Raw genomic sequence first — 19,622 nt, 5'->3', positions numbered from 1 at the left:
TGCGATTCATGGGGTTGCAAAGAGTCAGACACGACTGAGCGACTGATTTCTCTGATCTCTCTCTAGATCTCCTATAACAGGCAAATACATTCCCAAGATTTCATGTTGAAGAAAACTTAGACACTTTCTCTGTGCCTTTGTGATGTAGATTTCCTACTATCCATTTTCTCTAAGACCCATGAGCCATTCTTTGAACTGCAATCTTTAGGGAGATGACTCTCAACAAAAGAAAGAAAAAGTTTTTGGAAAATGAGCAACTGAAAAATCTTAAGTGCTTGTCTGTACATTTGTGTGTGTCTATATATTGACTCTGTAGGTTTTTTATGTTTTTTTCTACCTCTGAATGGTGTTACCAAAATTAATTTGTAAGAGAACTCTAGCTAGCTTGAAGGGGCAAATGCCTGTGATGATCGGGTATTCTGAAACTGAGAAATATAAAAATCATCCTTATCCCTTTTCAAGTTCATGTGATCTAGGATACTTTAGTAAATAAAAGTTAGTTTAATTTTGTTGGTTTAATTAAAATAGATATGTCTTTAGAATTACCAACACAGAATGTAATGCAGACATGCAACTTTTATTCCAGCTGTGTTTATTCATCAAATAAGTTCATTTTATCTATACAAACTTCGTCAGCAAGAGAATTAATTTGAGATGACTGCTGACTTTGTCTAATATCTTGTTAAGTTTTCGTGAGTAGTCTAAACATAATTGCTGGGAACAAATTATTTAGATAGTTGTAACTGGGATAAGAGCTTTTAGGCATATAAAACATAAAAATTATGTTTTATAGTGTGTACTTAAAAATGAGCTTTAAAATCAGTAGTGTAATTATATAAAACTATATCTTAATTTTCTTTCATCTACTAAAAAGATAACATTTTTCTGTACTATTGGTCAGCTCTTGATAATAAAATATTATGAAAGGTTTTTTCTTTTCCTTGTGAGTAATATCTGCCTAAAAAGCAAACATTTTGTGTTTTATGAAAATAATTTCCTGTGCTTTATGAAGTCTTTGATTGATTTTGCTCACCACTATATAACCTTATGTATTTGTCTTTAAAATCTTTTATTGTCACTTTGGTTAAATAGATAACTGAGTATTATTTCACAGGACTTTCCTTGTAGCTCAGTCGGTAAAGACTGCCTGCAATGCAAGAGACCTGGGTTCAGTCTCTGGGTCAGGAAGATCCCCTGGAGAAGGAAATGGCAACCCACTTCAGTATTCTTGCCTGGAGAATCCCATGGACAGAGGAGCCTGGCAGGCTATAGTCCATAAGGTCACAAGTCATATGAGTGGTCATATGACTTAGTGACTTGGTCATATGACCAAGTGACGCTTAGGTCACTTAGCGACTAAACCACCACCACCATTGTTTCATAATCTATGATCCTGTTTAGTCAAGTGTCCAAACTTTTTGATATCTTTGTCAAACTTCCTAAAATCAAATTCTAAACGAAGTGCCTTTGACCTTCAGCTAACCAGGAATATTTCAGGGGGCCCCTTAAATATCTGAAAGAGAGATATTTAAATAATTAAGCTTAGTTGGCATGTTAAATTGCATGGGAAGCACAGTCACATAAGTGATGCTAAATGTTTCTTTATTATATTTATGTCAGTATATGTTATTGGCTCAGGCTTCCCTAGTGGCTCAGACAATAAAGAATCTGCCTGCAATGTGGAAGACCCGGGTTTGATCCTTGGGTTGGGAAGAGCCACTGAAGAAGGAAATGGCAACCCACTCCAGTATTCTTGCCTGGAAAATTCCATGAGCAGAGGAGCCTGGCGGGCTACAGTCCATGTTGTCACAAAGTGTCAGACATGACTGAGAGACTAACACTTTACTATGTTATTGGCTTGGTGGTAAAGAATCCGCCTGCCAATACAGGAAATGCAGGTTCAGTCCCTGGTTTGGGAAGATATCCTGGATGAGGAAACGGCAACACACTGCAGTATTCTTGCCTGGAAAAATCCCATGGATGGAGGAACCTAGTGGGCTTGGTTGCATGCCTAGCGTGAGATTGCAAAGAGTAGGACATGACTGAGCAACAAATTACAGGTATATGTTATTAATAGAAATGTTCTGGAAATTGTATGAAATTCCTAAAGTTTAATTTTAATATGTCCTGGTATATACAATGTTATCATTTGTAATTCTAGTTATCATCTTAATTGTATATTATGGAAATAACCAAATTTCCTTTTCAATTGCTTTGTAACAAAATCTAATCAGATCTTTAACCACTGTCATTTTAAAGTCTTTTGTCATTTATGGTTATTGTTTACCTCTGATGCTTTTATAAAAGTGCTTCATCTTGAATAAGACTCAGAAAGAATTCTGAACACAGATTTCTGATCAATGTTCCAAGAATTTACATAACGATTATGGAGAAATTGATGGCTTCATAGACTTTACAGAACTATAATGGAGAAATTGATGGCTTCATAAAACTTCTAACAAAAGATCAAGATCAACAAGAATTGATTATGTGGACTGAATAAACTGAGGAGGATGAGTATAATTTTTAATGACTTTTTGTTTGAAATATTGGTGGTTCTTTAAGCTTTTGTTTTCCAGATATAAGGAAACCTCTCCTCTTAAGATAACTGTGTGTGTGTGTGTGCACATTTAGTTATGTCCAACACTTTGTGACCCCATGGACTGTAACCTTCCAGGCTCCTCTGTCCATGGAATTCTCCAGGAAAGAATACTGGAGTGGGTTGCCATTTCCTACTCCAGGGGAACTTCCTGACCCAGGTATTGAACCTGCGTCTCCTACGTCTCCTGCATTGCATGCAGATTCTTTACTCACTGAGCCATCAGGGAAGCTTAAGATAACTATGATTTACAGCAATTTGGTAAATTATACCTCTATAAGCAGAATTAAAACATTTATCTTTTTCTCCCTACCTGATCCATCCAGAATTCAGAAACTCATAGTGACTATTCTTATTTTCATGGAATATATTTATTTGTGTAAATTCAATAGGGCTTCCCTGATATCTCAGTTAGTAAAGAATCTGCCTGCAATGCAGGAGATCCTGGTTCAAATCCTGGGTGCAGAAATCCTCTAGAGAAGGGATAGGCTACCCACTCCAGTATTCTTGGGCTTCCCTTGTGGCTCAGCTGGTAAAGAATCCACCTGCAATGTAGGAGACCTGGGTTCGATCCCTGGGTTAGGAAGATCCCCTGGAGAAGGGAAAGGCTACCCACTCCAGTATTCTGGTCTGGAGAATCTCATGGAATCTATAGTCCATGGGGTTGCAAAGACTAGGACATGACTGAGCGACTTTCACTTTCAAATTCAATAGGCAGAAATCTGCCAGGAAGCGACCTTCTTTACTCATATGGTTAGACTATTGGGAACCCTGTAAGCAAGGTACCAGACCAATATCTCCAAGGGGCTTTATTAGCTTCATAAAGTCAATTTTTGTTTCCTTAAGCTGTCTGGTCATATCTGAATCTATGTCTGTCTGTCTCAAATATGACATTAAAGTCAAGCTTTTGTAATATAACCAGCTTCCAACTGTGTCCTGTTACAAGATTAATGCTTATTGCTTCTGGTTGGCCTAAGAATTAAACTGACATGGGGACTTCTCTGGTGGTCCAGTGGTTAAGAATCTACCTTGCAATGCAGGAGACTCAGGTTTGATCCCTGGTTGGGGAACTAAGATTCCTCATGCTGCAGGGCAACTAAGCCTGAGCACCACAAATACGGAGCCCTTGCACTCTGGAGTCTACATGCAACAACTGGAGAGAGAAGCCCATGTGTCACAACTAAGACATGATGCAGCCAAAATAAATAAATATTTTTTAAAAATAATTAAATTGGCATGAGACAGACTAACACAAGAAAATCAAACCAAAGTTGAGTAACATGTACAAAAAGAGAGAGACCCAGGAAAACTGAGAAACTCATGAAAACTCACCTTAAATATGCTCTTCAGTTAAAAACAAAAGAGGATGTTGAGGGTAGGGGTTGGAGACTTCAAAGGGGAAGAAGGAAATTGACATGGAGATGGAAAAACAAATGTTTGGTAAAAAAAAAAAAAAAGTTTACTTGACCATGCAAAGACAATGGGACACAGAGTGGATCTTAATCTCTAGGCCCACCATGTCTAGCCCATATTCTTTGCAGATGTCTCTGGTGATAGCTCTATTCCAAGAACATGACTTTTACTTAAAGTTTTTAGGCAGCTAAGGGAGAGGTAAAAAGGAAGACATCCTGAATCTTCTGTTTCTTAAAAATAATCTGCCTAAATTATCCTCATGCCAAAGAGAAATATTTTGAGATGGCAAATTTTGCTCCCTACAGATACTTTGAGACTAATACTAGAAACCTTGACTAGCAAATCTTAGGATTCAAGCACTAGGTTCATGATTTTCTCCAACCGTTAATTTTGGTTTTCTTTTGTTTTCACAGAAATGCCTTATTAAATACATGATTTCTTGCACAATATAGACCTAACTTTAGGAGCTCAGCTACAATAGCCACTTTCTGAAATGACACAACTGTTTAGTTGAATTGACCTGAAACAGGAGGGAAGGGGGCAGGGCACAACCTTCAAAAGAATGACATAACTATTGATTCACAACATAAATGGTTAGAATTAAGTAGATCCAAGATGGTGGAAGATTCAACTTCTGGTGGACCTTGAGCCTCATTAAATGTTCATTGTAAATATATTAGCATCTAAATGACACACCCACCAGTGCCATGACAGTTCTGAGACTAACCATGAAAGGCCAAAAAGTGGGCAGTGGCCCAGTTCCTGGAAATCCCTGCCTCTTCCCCCACATAGTTGGAATAACCCTCCATGCCTTAGCCTGTGAAATTACCCAGAGCATAAAAAAAACCTCCCCAAATTTCAGGGTCTTTTGCCTTCTGAGATCGGCCTACACTGTCTATGGAGTGTGTTTCTCTATATATAAACCTGCTTCTTACCTATCACTATGTCTCTCACTGAATTCTTTCTGCCATGTGACATAAAGAACCTGAACTTCATTAATTCCTGAGACCAGGTGTGTGATCCCAATTAAAAGACTGTGGATTCAGCTGATTCTGTCTGACAACTCCAGGCTGTTATCCCCCTCCCTCTTTTGAGGTCTACACATCAGGGAAGTGATCCTAGAAGAAACTGAAACTCCAGCAGTTCGAATGTCTAGAGTCACCTATGTCACTCATTTGTGGAAGAAGAGGGAACAATGATCACAGAATGTAAACACCGAGAAACTGAGGTCAAGAACCACAGAGTGACTACTTAGCAAACCACATGTGAAATCTTCATTCCTGAACAGAGATCAAGCCCTGAGCCTTTGGAGTGGGAGCACTGACTCCAAGACCCTAAACTACCAGAGAACTAGCCCTAGAGGGTATCAAATAGTGAGAACTCACACAAAGGAAACCACTTAAACACAAGACCCAGCATCACCCAACCATCAGTAGCACCCTGTGCAGGACAGTTCATCCAAACAAGAAACAAAACAAAAATACAAACCAAATCATCAGCAGACAGAATCACCACCTCACTCAGCCTTGCCCATCAGAGGAACAATAAACAAACAAAAACTCAGCACAAATATCATCCTACATGAAGCTAACACAAATCACTGGACCAACCTGAGGAGGGCAGAAATGAAAAGGAAGAAAGAATTCAACCTTGAAGCCTGGGGAAAGGAGACCTCAAACACAAAAAATTAAAAAAAAAAAAATGAACAGGCAGAGAAATACTACACAAATGAAGGAACAAACTAAAAACACAGAAGTCCAAATAAATGAAGAGGAAATAGGCAAACTACCTGAAAAATAATTCAGAATAATGACAGTAAAGATGATCAAAACCCTTGAAAACAAAATGGAAAAAATGCAAGAATCAATTAACAAAGACCTAGAAGAATTAAAGAACAAACATACTGAGACAAACAACATAATTACTGAAATTAAAAATACTCTAGAAGGAATCAATAGTAGAATATCTGAAGCAGAAGAACGAATCAGTGAGCTGGAAGATGAAATGGTGGAAATAACATCTGAGGAGCAGAATAAAGTAAAAAGAATGAAAAGAACTGAGGACAGTCTCAGAGACGTCTGGAACAATATCAAATGCACCGACATTTGAATTATAGGGGTCCCTGAAGAAGAAGAGAAAAAGAAAGGGTATGAGAAAATTTTTGAAGAGATTATTGTTGAAAACTTCCCCAACATGGAAAAGGAAATAGTCAATCAAGTCCAAGAGGCACAAAGAGTCCCATACAGGATAAACCCAAGAACATGCCAAGACACATACTAACCAAACTAACAAAGACTAAATACAAAGAAAAAATACTAAAAGCAGTAAGAGAGAAGCAACAAGTAACATACAAGGGTTACAAGCCCATATGCTCAACAGCTGATCTTTCAGCAGAAACTCTACAGGCCAGAAAGGAATGGCAGGATATATTTAAAATACTGAAAGGAAAAAATCTACAACCAAGATTACTGTACCTGGCAAGGATCCCATTCAAAATTGATGGAGAAATAAAAAACTTTTCAGACAAGCAAAAGTTAAGAGAATTCAGTACCACCAAACCAGCTTTACAACAAATGTTAAAGGGACTTACATAGTCAAGAAATATAAGAGAAGAAAAAAGATTTACAAAATCAACCCCAAACAATTTAGAAAATGGCAATAGGAATGTATATATCAATAATTACTTTAAATGTAAATGGATTAAATGCTCCAATCAAAAGACTGGCTGAATGGATACAAAAACAGGACCCATATATATGCTGTCTACAAGAAACTCACTTTAGACCTAAAGACACATATAGACTGAAAATGGAAGGATGGGAAGATACATTCCATGCAAATGGGAAGCAAAAGAGTAGCTAGTAGGCTAGCTGGAGTAGCAAGCCTCAAATCAGACTAAACAGACCTTAATATAAAGAAGATTACAAGAGATAAGGAAGGACACTACATAATGATCAAGGGATCATCTATGCACCCAACATAGGAGCACCTCAATACATAGACAAACACTGCTGCTGCTGCTGCTAAGTCGCTTCAGTCATGTCCCACTCTGTGTGACCCCATAGATGGCAGCCCACCAGGCTCCGCCATCCCTGGGATTCTCCAGGCAAGAACACTGGAGTGGGTTGCCATTTCCTTCTCCAATGTATGAAAGTGAAAAGTGAAAGTGAAGTCGCTCAGTCGTGTCTGACTCTATCGACCCCATGGACTGCAGCCTACCAGGCTCCTCCATCCATGGGATTTTCTAGGCAAGAGTACTGGAGTGGGGTGCCATTGCCTTCTCCGAAGACAAACACTAACAGACATAAAAGGAGAAATTAACAGTAACACAATAATAGTAGGAGACTTTAACACCCCAATCACACCAAGGGACAGATCATCAAAACAGAAAATTAATATGGAAACACAAGTCTTTTTTTTTTAAATTTTATTTTATTTTTAAACTTTACAATATTGTATTGGTTTTGCCAAATATCGAAATGATTCCGCCACAGGTATACATGTGTTCCCCATCCTGAACCCTCCTCCCTCCTCTCTCCCCATACCATGCCTCTGGGTCGTCCCAGTGCACCAGCCTCAAGCATCCAGTATCGTGCATCTGGTGACTCGGTGAACCTGGACTGGTGACTCATTTCATACATGATAGTATACATGAGAAACACAAGTCTTAAGTGATACATTAGATGAGATGGATCTCATTGATATCTTCAGGATATTCCATCCAAATGCAGAAGAATACATCTTCTCAGGTGCACATGGAACATTCTCCAGGATACAGCACATCTTGAGTCACAAAACAAACCTCAGTAAATCTAAGAAAATTGAAATTGTATCAAGCATCTTCTCTGACCACATCACTATGCGACTAGATATCAATTACAAGAAAAAACTGTAAGAAACACAAACACATGGAGATTAAACAACACATTTCTAAATAACCAACAGGTTACTGAAGAAATGAAAAGGGAAATAAAAAAATTTCCAGAAACAAATGACAATGAAAACATGACAACTTAAACCTATGGGAAGCAGCAAAAGGAGTTCTAAGAGGGAAATTTATAGCAATAAAATCCTACCTCAAGAAACAAGAAAAATATCAAATAGACAACCTAACTTTACACCTAAAACAACTGAAAAAAGAACAAAAAACTCCCAAAATTAGTAGAAGGAAGAAATCATAAAGATCTGAGCAGAAATAAATGAAAAAGAAATGAAACAATAGTAAAGATTAATAAAACTAAAAGCTGGTTCATTAAGAAGGTAAACAAAATGGACAACCCTTTAGCCAGACTCATCAAGAAAAAAAGAAGAATCAAATCAACAAAATTAAAAATTAAAAAGAAGAGGTTACAACAGACAATGCAGAAATACAAAGGATTATAGGCGACTATTATGAACAACTATATTGCAATAAAATGGATAACCTGGGAGAAATGGACAGATTCTTTGAAAAGTTCAGTCTTCCAAGACAACCAGGAAGAAATAGAAATTATGAACAACCCTATTACAAGCACTGAAATTGAAGCTGTGATCAGAAATCTCCCAAAAAACAAAAGCCCAGCACCAGATGGCTTCACAGGAGAATTCTATCAAACATTTAGAGAAAAGCTAATGCCTATCCTTCTAAATACCTTTCAAAAAGTTGCAGAGGAAGGGACACTTCCAAACACATCCTATGAGGCCACCATCACCCTGATACTAAAACCAGACAAAAACAACACACAAAAAGAAAACTACAGGCCAATATCACTGACGAACACAGATGCAAAAATCCTCAACAAAATTTTAGCAAACAGAATTCAGCTACACATCAAAAAACTCATACACCATGATCAAATTGGATTTATTCCAGGTCTGCAAGGATTCTTCAATATATGCAAATAAATCAATGTGATATACCGTATTAACAAATTGAAAGATAAAAATCATATGATCATCTCAATAGATGCAGAAAAAGCCTTTGAAAAAATTCAATACCCATTTATGATTAAAATTCTTCATAAAATGGGCATAGACGGAACCTAACTCAACATGCTGCTGCTAAGTAGCTTCAGTCATGTCCGACTCTGTGCGACCCCATAGACGGCGGCCCACCAGGCTCCCCCGTCCCTGGGATTCTCCAGGCAAGAACACTGGAGTGGGTTGCCATTTCCTTCTCCAATGCATGAAAGGGAAAAGTGAAAGTGAAGTCTCTCAGTCGTGCCTGACTCCTAGCGACCCCATGGACTGCAGCCTACCAGGCTCCTCCATCCATGGGATTTTCCAGGCAAGAGTACTGGAGTGGGGTGCCATTGCCTTCTCCAACTCAACATAGTAAAGGCCATATATGATAAACCTACAGCAAACATTATTCTCAATGGTGAAAAACTGAAAGCATTCCTCCTAAGATCAGGAATAAGACAAGGGTGTCCACTTTCACCACTATTATTCAACATAGTTTTGGAAGTCCTAGCCACAGCAATCAGAGAAGAAAAAGAAATAAAAGGAATCCAGATCAGAAAAGAAGAAGTAAAACTCTCACTGTTTGCAGATGACATGATACTGTACATAGAAAACCCTAAAGATAGTATCAGAAAATTACTAGAGCTAATCAGTGAATTTAGCAAAGTTGCAGGATACAAAATCAATACCCAGAAATCACATGCACTTCTATATACTAACAATGAAAAATCAGAAATAGAAATTAAGGCATCAATCCCACTCACCATTGCAACAAAAATAATTAAATATCTAGGAATAAACTTACCTAAGGAGACAAAAGGACTGTACACAGAAAATTATAAGATACTGATGAAAGAAATCAAAGACAACATAGATGGAGAGATATTCCATGTTCCTGGGTAGGAAGAATCAATATTGTGAAAATGACTATACTACCAAATGCAATCTACAGATTCAATCCAATCCCTATCAAATTACCAATGGCATTTTTGACAGAACTAGAACAAAAGCTTTCACAATTCATATGGAAACATAAAAGACCCTGAATAGCCAAAGCAGTCCTGAGAAAGAAGAATGCAGCTGGAGGAATCAACCTTCCTGACATCAGATTATACTACAAAGCTACAGTCATCAAGACAGTATGGTATTGGCACAAAAACAGAAATATAGACCAATGGAACAAGATAGAAATTGTAGAAATAAACCCATGCACCTATGGGTACCTTATTTTTGACAAAGGAGGCAAGAATATACAGTGGGGCAAAGACAGCCTCTTCAGTATTGGACAGCCACATGAAAAAAAAAAAATGAAATTAGAACACTTCCTAACACAAAGATGAACTCAAAATGGATTAAAGACCTAAGTGTAAGACCAGAAACTATAAAACTCTTAGAGGAAAACATAGGCAGAACACTTGATGACATAAATCAAATCAAGATCTTCTAGGACCCACCTCCTAGAGTAATGGAAATAAAAACAAAAGTAAACACATGGGACCTGATTAAATGTAAAAGCTTTTGTGCAGCAAGGAAAACTATAAGCAAGGTGAAAAGAGAACGCTCAGAATGGGAGAAAATAATAGCAAATTAAACAACTGAGAAAGGATTAATTTCTAAAGTATACAAGCAGGTCATACAACTCAATGCCAGAAAAACAAACAACCCAATCAAAAAGTGGGGAAAAGACCTAAACAGACATTTCTCCAAAGAAGACATACAGATGGCTAACAAACACATGAAAAGATGCTTAATATCACTCATTATTAAAGAAATGGAAGTCAAAACTATAATGAGATATCACCTCACACTGGTCAGAATGGCCATCATTAAAAAGTCTACAAACAATAAATGATGGAGAGGGTGTGGAGAAAAGGGAATGCTCTTGTACTGTTGATGGGAATGTAAATTGATACAGCCACTATTGAAGACGTTATGGAGATTCCTTAAAATACTAGCAATAAAACCACCATTATTTCCATTCTGTTCAGTCACTCAGTCATGTCCAACTCTTTGCAACCCCATGGACTGAAGCACCCCAGGCCTCCCTGTTCATCACCAACTCCCAGAGTTACTCAAACTCATATCCATTGATTCGGTGATGCTATCCAAGCATCTCATCCTCTGTTGTCCACTTCTCCTCCCGCCTTCAATCTTTCCCAGCATCAGGGTCTTTTCAAATGAGTCAGTTCTTTGCATCAGGTGGCCAAAGTATTGGAATTTCAGCTTCAGCATCAGTCCTGCCAATGAATATTCAGGACTAATTTCCTTTAGGATGGACTGGTTGGATTTCCTTGCAGTACAAGGGACTCAAGAGTCTTCTCCAACACCACAGTTCAAAGGCATCAATTCTTCGGTTCTCAGCTTTCTATATAGTCCAATTCTCACATCCATACATGACTACTGGAAAAACCATAACTTTGACTAGACAGACCTTTGTTGGCAAAGCAATGTCTCTGATTTTTAATATGCTGTGTAGGTTGGTTGTAGCTTTTCTTCCAAGGAGCAAGCGTCTTTAATTTCATGGCTGTAGTCACCATCTGCAGTGATTTTGGAGCCCCAGAAAATAAAGTCATTGTTTCTATTGTTTCCCCATCTATTTGCCGTGAAGTGATGGGACCAGATGCCATGATGTTAGTTTTCTGAATGTTGAGTTTTAAGCCAACTTTTTCACTCTCTTCTTTCACTTTCATCTAGAGGCTCTTTCTTTCTTCTTTGCTTTCTGCCATGAGGGTGGTGTCATCTGCATATCTGAGGTTATTGATATTTCTCCTTGCAATCTTGATTTCAGCCTTGTGCTTCATCTAGCCCAGTGTTTCTCATGATATAATCTGCATATATGTTAAATAAGCAGGGTGACAATATACAGACTTGATGTACTGCTTTCCCGATTTGGAACCAGTCTGTTGTTCCATGTCCATTTATAACTGTTGCTTCTTGACTTTTATACAGATCTCAGGAGCCAGGTCAGGTTGCTCTGGTATTCCCATCTCTTTCAGAATTTTCCACAGCTTGTTGTGATCCACACAGTCAAAGGCTTTGGCATAGTCAATATAGCAGAAGATGTTTTTCTGGAACTTACTTGCTTTTTCTATGATCCAACAGATGTGGGCAATTTGATCTCTGGTTCCTCTGCCTTTTCTAAATCCAGCTTGAGCATCTGGAAGTTCCCTGTTCACGTACTGTTGAAGCCTGCCTTTGAGAATTTTGAGCATTACTTTGCTAGCATGTGAGATGAGTGCAATTATGTGGTAGTTTGAGCATTCTTTGGCATTGCCTTTCTTATGGATCAGAATGAAAACTGACCTTTTCCAGTCCTGTGGCCACTGTTGAGTTTTCCAAATTTGCTGGCATATTGAGTACAGGACTTTAACAGCATCTTTTAGGATTTGAAATAGCTCAACTGGAATTCCACCACCTCCACTAGCTTTGTTCATCCCGATGCTTCCTAAGGCCCACTTGACTTCACATTCCAGTATGTCTGGCTCTAGGTGAGTGATCACGGCATCATGATTATCTCAGTCGTGAAGATCTTTTTTGTATAGTTCTTCTGTGTATTCTTGCCATCTCTTCTTAATATCTTCTTCTTCTGTTAGATCCATACCATTTCTGTCCTTTATTGTGCCCATCTTTGCATGAAATATTCCCTTGGTATCTCTAATTTTCTTGAAGAGATTTCTAGTCTTTCCCATTCAATTGTTTTCCTCTATTTCTTTGCATTGATTACTGAGGAAGGCTTTCTTATCTCTCCCTGCTATCCTTTGGAACTCTGCATTCAAATGGGTATATATTTCCTTTTCTCCTTTTCCTTTAGCTTCTCTTCTATTCACAGCTATTTGTAAGGCCTCCTCAGACAACCATTTTGCCTTTTTGCATTTCTTTTCCCTGGGGATGGTCTTGATCCCTGCCACCATATGACCCAGCAATCCCACTCCTAGGCCTATACCCTGAGGAAACCAAAATTGAAAAAGACACATGTATCCCATTATTTATTTCAGTACTATTTACAATAGCTAGAACTTGGAAGCACCCTAGATGTCCACTGACAGATGAATGGATAAAGAAGTTGTGGTAAATATACACAGCGGAATAAAAAGGAACATATTTGAGTCAGTTCTGATGAGGTAGATGAACCTAGAACTTATTACACAGAGTGAAGTGAGTCAGAAAGAGAAAGATAAATATTGTATTCTAACACATATATACAGAATCTAAAAGAATGGTACTGAAGAACTTATTTACAGGGCAGAAATGGAGAAACAGACATAGAGAATAGACTTATGGACATGGGGAGAGCAGATGAAAGGGTGAGATGTTTGAAAAGAGTAACATGGAAACTTATATTACCATATGTAAAATAGATAGCCATGGGAATTTGCTGTATGGCTCAGGAAACTCAAACAGGGGCTCTGTATAAACCTAGAGGTGTAGGATGGGAAGGGAGATGGGAGGGAGGTTCAAAAGGGAGGGGATATATGTACACCTATGGCTGATTCATGTTGAGGTTTGACAGAAAATAACAAAATTCTTTAAAGCAATTATCTTTCAATAAAAAAAGTAAATTAAAAAGGAAAAAAAAAAAAGACTGTGTGCTCAAGTCCCATCTGAGTTTTGCAGTTTCAGACCTGAATTCTGAATTCTCAGATGTAAGAAATTGGTTCAGTGAGATGGAGCAGTTTAACTTCGGGACTGTGAAATTTCTTGGGGATGTTTCAAACTGGGGATTCCAGAGTAGCAGAATTTGTCACTTGAAAATATGTCTCTTGGCATAAGGATTATTTTAGTCTGATTATTTTTAAGAAACAGCAGAAATGGAAGAATCTCTGAAAATCAACTAAAGTTACCCCTTGTAAAAGACATTTACACTTGTAAGGAAATCTCCACTTGTAAGGGTATCATCGTGCTGTACCAGGAAGGGAAGGATGACTCGGTCTCAAGAAATTCTTATCAATCCAGAAGGTAAGAACTTAAATTTGCTTAATAACCTTACACTAGTTTATAGTGCCCTGGTCACTGCCCATAACTGACTCCCTATTTCCAATATCTTTTGTCTTTAGCTGAAATGGTATTTAAGCTAATGTTTTCCACTATTTCAGAAAGTTACTCAGTCTTCCTAGATCTCTCCCATGTATACATGTTATATAACTTTTGTTTGTGTTTTTCTCCTGTTAATCTGTCTTCAGTTCAGTTCAGCTGAGTTGCTGAGTTGTGTCCAATTCTTTGTGACTCCATGGACTGCAGCACGCCAGGCTTTCCTGTCCATCACCAACTCCTGGAGCTTTTTCAAACTCATGTCCATTGAGTCGGTGATGCCATCCAACCATCTCATCCTCTGTCATCCCCTTCTCCTCCTGCCTTCAGTCTTTCCCAGCATCAGGGTCCTTTCCAATGAGTCAGCTCTTCGCATGAGGTGGCCAAAGTATTGGAGTTTCAGCTTCAACATCAGTCCTGCCAATGAATATTCAGGACTGATTTCCTTTAGGGTGGACTGGTTGGATCTCCTTGCAGTCCAAGGGACTCTCAAGAGTCTTCTCCAACACCACAGTTCAAAAGCATCAATTCTTTGGCACTCAGCCTTCTTTATGGTCCAACTCTCACATCCATACATGACTATTGGAAAAATTATAGCTTTGACTAGACAGACCTTTGTTGGCAAAGTAATGTCTCTGCTTTTTAATATGCTGTCTAGGTTGGTCATAGCTTTTCTTCCAAGGAGCAAGCGTCTTTTAAATTCATGGCTGTAGTCACCATCTACAGTGATTTTGGAGCCCAAGAAAATAAATGTCAACTTAATTATTAGGCCAACCAAAGAATCTAAAATGGGAGAAGGAAAATTTTTCCCTCCTTGCAGATCCAATTGTTAAAGAGAAAAACCACAGGTGTAAAATTGTATCACTTATGCTAAAGCCCATAATACCAATCTGAAGATTTAATATGCAATCTAATTGCAGTTTGGATCTTTACTAGAATTGTAATCTTTATAAACTGGCCTAGAATTTTCTCTTTAACACCAATGAGGTCATCTGCCACACAGGTTCTCTACACCCTCCTTTCCCGAGGGGGAAAAGATGTAATTTGCATGATAAAACCCTTGTAGTTTCCTTTCCTCCCAAAAGATGTCCTGACCTAAAAATAATCATTTGTTTTATTTACTAATAGCTCACTTGCCCCATTCTTAATCTGATAAGAACTTTCCATTTTGGACAACTACTCAAAGCCTTCTTCTAATTGTTAAGTCAGAGGCTACCCAATCTGTGAATTTTCTAATAAGGCCAAACAGATCTTCCAATTTACTTAGTTGAATTTTTTAACATACATGACTATAATTTTTTACACTTTGATATTATCATACACATTAAAATGGCATAAAATGACAAATGACATAACTTATGTCAGTTATGGTTTTTTAAATTCATTTTGCCCTGAGATCCTATTTTGATTGGATTTCCATATGTTTTAAAACTGGAAGGATATTTAAAGCATTAGTGGTCTAACCACTTGAAGCCCTTGTGGAGTTAAAAGAAAAACCTTTAAATCAAATATTTCAGGCATATAAAAAGTAGAAACAATAGAACCAATACTTATGTACCCACCACCCAGCTTAAGAATCAGAACTACAGATTCACAGCATACAGGTATGCTCACTTTGTGAATGTGTACTGGGCTGTACTGAGATAGGAGGGAAGGGGGCAGGGCACAACCATTAAAAGAATGTCATAACCTTTGAGGATATGACATAAACTTCCTAGAATCAACTAGGCCCAAGATGGCAGAAGATTCGACTTCCAATAGAACTTGGGCCTTATTATATACTCATTGTAATATATTAGAATGCTAAATGACACATCCATCAGTGCCATGATAGTTCTGAGGTTGACTATAAATGGCCAAAAAGTGAGATCCCAGAGATCCCTGCCTCTTCTCTCAAACAGTTGGAATAGTCCTCCTCCTCATTAGCCTATGAAATTACCAAGCCCATAAAAACTAACCACCCCTGCACCTCAAGGCAACTTTCACCTTTTGAGAAGGACTGCACCATTCTGCCTTTGGAATGTGTATCTCTGCTATCACTTTACTATGACTTGTTTCTGAATTGTTTCCTGTGTGAAGTCAAGGACCTTTATTTTGTAACCTGTCCCAGAGACTCACCTGAGACCTGGGACGTGATCATTCTCTTGTGCCCCATTTCCCTGCAACTTCTTTACAAAGGATATTAACAAATCTACTTCTTACCTATTACTTTGCCTCTCACTGAATTCCTTCTCCCCCAAGACATAAAGAACCTGATCTTCGTTAAGTCCTGAGACCAGGTGTGTGGTTTCAGCTAGAAATCAGCTCATACTTCCCCTGCCAGGCCCCAAGCCTCCGCCCCAGGTTGTACCTAAAACTTGCTTGTTCAAGGCTTAAAAATATTCAACCAGAAATTTTAAACAACGGACACTTCCTAAAAGGCATCTTTTAACATTTCTGAAATGCAAAGCTGTCCGGGAAGGTATTAGCATGCATATGAAAATGTTACACAGGCAACTCTGATTCCTTCTGGAATGTTAATGATCTATCATCTTGAAATTTACACCTGTTCAGTTCTGCATCTCAATTTTTAAAAAGTTTCCACCCTCAAACAGGGGCACATTGAATCAAGTGAGGCAAATATTTTGTATATAAGTCCTAATCTCATTTTCCTATTAAGACCCAAGAGAAAATAAAACCCCTCAGATAATATCCCCTCTCTCCTTCTCCTCAGCACTTGTACCATTTATTTTATGCAAATGACTGATTAAGGTCAAACCAGGCTATCACACAAGTTCTCTGTCATTCCCCAGACAAAGATATAACAGACTAAAACTGCTGTTTTAGAAAGATCTCCAGTTTAGAAACATGGGAATAGTGCAAAATATGTTTTAATATTTATCTAAGGATGGGAAGTCCAGGTAGTTTGCAAAGTGCTTCATTTTCAAAGAAGAAACTCTCAATTTACAGTTCTACTATGTTGGGCATCTCACTCATTTTACTCACCAGGGTTTTCTTTCCTGCAACATTCCTATTTATTGCAATCTTAAGCAGTTGCCACTAAAGGCGTATGGCTCTTGTTCCACAACTTTGGGGGCAAAGGTGAAGGGTCAGATAGGAGGTACAAATCTAGGTCAAATTATCCACATGTTCTTCGCTTTTGCCACTTCTTTCTATAACTTAAATGGGTGTTTTGACTCTACCTGAAGAAGAGTTAAGGGAATAGAAAAGCACTAAAATAGACATGTTTTTGTGGATAGGCCCTGTGGTAAGGAAAAAAATCCCAAACATTCCTGCCATGGATTCATTCAAGTAGTCAAGAAATACTTTTGGAATTCCGACTATATGCTGGTCATTGTCTTAAGTGCTGAGGTAACAGCAGTGAGAAAGATTGAGAAGGTCTCTGTCCCTGCAGAGTTGATGTTCTTGTGGGGAGACACAGTTGGCAAATAAGTACACTAGCAAATAATATTTCTTTAGACAGTGGTAAGGACATGTAGAAAACAAAGTGTGATAAAGCAATGGAGAGCTATGATGGCGGTGGGGTAATTATTTTCGACGGAGTGGTCAGGGAAGGTCAACAAAACATGGAGTTGCCACATGACTAGGCAATGTAACTCCTCTATGTATAGAAATGGAAACTTATGTCCTCAAAAAAACTCATACACAGATATTCACAGCAGCATTATTCATGACAACCAAAAGGTAGAAAGTGCCCCGTGTGCTCCAGCTGATGAATAAACAAAAGGTGGTTATTTCCCACAATGGAATAATATTTTAACATTAAAAAGATCAAAGCATTCTTATAACATGAATAAATTCTGAAACTTTCATGCTAATGGAAAAGAGCCAGTTAGAAAAGACCACATATCATATGATTCTGTTTATATGAAATGTCCAGAATAAGCAAATTTATGGAGACAGCAAATTAATGATTGCTTAGGGCTGGGGAGGAGATGGCAGGTGGGGTTTAATAGTGAAAGAGTTTCTTTATAGGGTGATGAAAATAGTATAAAATTAGGTAGTGGTGATGGTTGCGAAATTCTGTGAATATACTACAAACCATGGAATTGCATACTTTAAAACGGGTGAATTTTATGGTATGAGAACTATAGCTCAATTTTTAAAAAAGAACTGTATCAAGAATGCTTGAGAAACAGTACTTTGCTACTCATTTTGAAGTGAGAGTAAAACATTTAAAAAGAAGAAAAAAAAGAGTGACTAAGTCATTCACATGGCTTGTGAGGAAAAAGAGTACGGCAGGTGCAGAGGTTCTAAGAGTGGGGAGAGCTTGGTTTATTTGAGGAACAGAAAGAGGACCACACGTGGCTGTCATTTAGCGGAGGAGGAAGAGAGTGATGAGAGATAAAGTGGTAGATAGAGACTAGGTAGCATAGTTTTTTTTTTTTTTCCTGGCCATTTTAATGAATTTGGATTTTTTTCCTAAACACAATGAGAACACATTGGAGGATTTTAGGCAAGGAAAACACGATCTGGTTGGAATTTTGCAAAGATGCTGTTGGCTGCCAGATGAAGAATAATGTGTGAACTGGACTATGAGGAGAGGCAGGGAGACAACTGCAGTAGTTGGAAGACAACTGCAGGAGTCCAGGCAAGATGTGATGGTGGCCTGGACTAAGAGAAGTTGGAGAGGAGTGGATAGATTCAGAACATGACTCTTTGCAACCCGGTGGACTATACAGTCCATGGAATTCTCCAGGCCAGAATACTGGAGTAAGTAGCTTTTCCCTTCTCCAGGGAAACTTTCCAGCCCAAGGATCAAACCCCAGGTCTCCCACATTGCAGGCGGATTCTTTATTAGCTGAGCCACAAGGGAAGCCCCACGTATAACTATCAGGATATACTAATTCAGTGAGTGTGGCGTGTAAGGGAAAATGAGAAATCAGATATAACTTCTAGATTTCTTTGGTTCTTTTTTTTTTAAATTTTATTTTATTTGTAAACTTTACATACTTGTATTAGTTTTGCCAAATATCAAAATCTTTGGTTCTTTTTTAAAAAAAATATTTTTAAAACTTTTTATTTTGTATTGAGGTGTAGCCAATTAACAAACAATGTTGTGATAGTCTCAGGTGAACAGTGAAGGGACTCAGACATACATAAACATGTATCCATTCTCCCTCAAACTGCCCTCCTATCCAGGCTGCCACATAACATTGAGCAGAGTTCCCTGTACTATACAGTAGGTCCTTGTTGGCTATCTATTTTATTTATTTATTTTTTATTTTTTGGCTATCTATTTTAAATATAGCAGTGTGTACACGCCCATCCCAAACTCCATAACTTTATCCCTTCCCCCCATCCTTCCCCGCTCCCCCAGCAACCATACGTTCATTCTCTAAGTCTGTGAATCTCTTTCTGTTTTGTATAACTTCTAGATTTTTGGTTTGAAATACAAATAAATAATTGTCCTTGTTTCCAATTTCTCTACAGATCTTTGCACTATGGGAAAACATCAGACTGCATCTAGTTTTAACTCAAAAAAACAACATGTAGATCTATCCTTTTTTCCTTAGTCACTCAGTTACTATTATATTTCAGTTTTCACCCTTTGCTCTTTCAGATAATCCAGCTCCCATCAACAGCTGTGTGATAATAACAATGAACAGTCTTTTTATCTTAATTTTACACTTTATTGTTA

The sequence above is a fragment of the Bos taurus genome, chromosome X, assembly GCF_002263795.3.
Source record: "Bos taurus isolate L1 Dominette 01449 registration number 42190680 breed Hereford chromosome X, ARS-UCD2.0, whole genome shotgun sequence".
NCBI classification, from domain to species: domain Eukaryota; kingdom Metazoa; phylum Chordata; class Mammalia; order Artiodactyla; family Bovidae; genus Bos; species Bos taurus.
This window is presented reverse-complemented; position numbering follows the sequence as displayed.